Here is a 2,000-nt window from a genome sequence, read left to right as displayed (position 1 = left end):
TCTCTCTCTCTCTCTCTCTCTCTCTCTTATTCTCTTTCTCTCTCACGGTAAGATGTATTTGATGGAGAGGTAACTGTTGCATCGCTTTACGAATTAGACGTGGATTTTTGTTTTCCACCGAAATGAGACATACGGCTTTCTAGGTCTGCTCCGTGGGCCTAAAAGCAATAGACTCGGGTGGTTTTCCGACTGAGCTGCTTCTTTCTCTTCCTGTCAATCTTACTACTGACAATGAACTGGCACTGGGTACAGCCATACACTGGCCCGGACACCTCCCGCCAAACGCCAGATGAATCGAGTTGATGAATAACGGTGTCTGGAGGTGGGGAGGTGAGTGGGGGATTTGTTTGTTCTCTTATGTCTCAGGGATAGAGGCACAAGTATCATAAAATCAGGTTTTTAAGATTTCACTGGGAGATTTTTTTTTAATGATTTTTTTGCAGCCACATCCATTAACAATATCTCGAAGTTCTGCATGTAGTTAAAGTGAGCTTTCATAAAACAATGAGGGTTTTTTACAGGACGTGCGCCCCTTCCCAGTATCCTGAAATAAGTTGTTGTTTTTAAAGTTATTTGCGCTAAAACGCCGAGTTACGATACTTGAGTTGCTACTCTGTGATGTGTCGCCAGATTTTGCTTCTTCAAACCCGCCAAAGAGTTCTCATAGATGCAAACAGTATGCTTTAGACGCCCAAATTGTTTTCTTAACCTTGTAGATATTATTGACATAGAAACCACTTAGGAAAGGAGAAAATGGCGTCTGTTGTGTGGCTGCTGAGCGCTTAGATGTCGCACACAGGAGATATGAGTTCGATTCCTGAGTGGGGAAACTTTTTATCGAGTATCTCGGTGTTCCTTCTGAGAGGTTGTATCCCTCTCGGTCTGGCTTGGCCTTGACAGGTAGGGTTGAAGCCTGCCTCCTAAATTATTCTAAATTGTATTGATGGGGGCGCAAATGCACCTACACTTTAAAAAAGGAAACGAGACAAAGGCCAGTACACGTAGTTGACTGAATACTCTCACTAAAGTGTGGTCAAAAATTCGTGGCGTAACATATTGTCAAATTATATCTCCTTAACTATTGAACATAGATTCTCCAACGTTTGCACAATGACATATCAATTTGTCTTAACTGATGGGTATTTTTTCAAACACCTGTACACTGTATTCTAGAAAATTCCTTAATAATTACTATCTAAAAAATCCAAGTCGATGGTTTCTACGGCTTTAAAACAGTTTACAGCTCGGGCAATATCGCTTTTAAAAGCAAGTCTGTCAGTTTTCTAATCGCGACTTTATGCTTATTGAACGTATGTTTTGAGAATCTTAAGTTCAAAATATGTGTTCAATATTAAATTAATTTCTTGCCACAAGTTTTGCCACTACTTTAATTTACTTTTTCCGATCCAGCGGCCATTTAGGTTCTAGCCCTTCGGCCTAAGTTTTGCCACTAAAATGTGTCATTGGAGAGCTGTGACGTAGGCCTTATGCGGTATACAAAATGTGTGCAAGAAGCGGGAAGAACAGTGAACAATCCCATTTTCTGTGTGACGGAGATTTATAGTAATTTGTATAACTCTATGAAAAAATGTTTTTAATCTAGCCTCAATGTTGCAGAAAAATATGATTAAGTTAAGAAAAATTGAGGATAAGTTGCCCCACGAATTTTTGACCGCACTATAGATATGGCTCTGCTGACCGGTTCAGTAGCAGTGCGTCCGCCTTGATGACAAATGGTCGGTGACTATTGTTGACTTACTGAAATCTTGGTCTTTTGACTCCGTGGTGCTTGACTGCAAAAATTGATTTTGTTAAAATGTATCTGCTAGTGTATCTGCTTTTATGTTTGTGTTTGGGTGTGTTTGTGTGTGAGTATGTGTGTGTGTGTTTGTTTTGTTTGCGTGAGAGTGGGTGTAGATAATATGTGTCATAGGTGTATCTATGACTACGCATTTGTTTGTGTGTGTGTGTACCTAAGTACGAGTGTTTATATATATATA

This window comes from Aplysia californica, unplaced genomic scaffold (genome assembly GCF_000002075.1).
Source record: "Aplysia californica isolate F4 #8 unplaced genomic scaffold, AplCal3.0 scaffold00507, whole genome shotgun sequence".
Lineage (NCBI taxonomy): Eukaryota > Metazoa > Mollusca > Gastropoda > Aplysiida > Aplysiidae > Aplysia > Aplysia californica.
The sequence above is the reverse complement of the archived record's forward strand: the minus strand, read 5'-3'. Positions refer to the sequence as shown.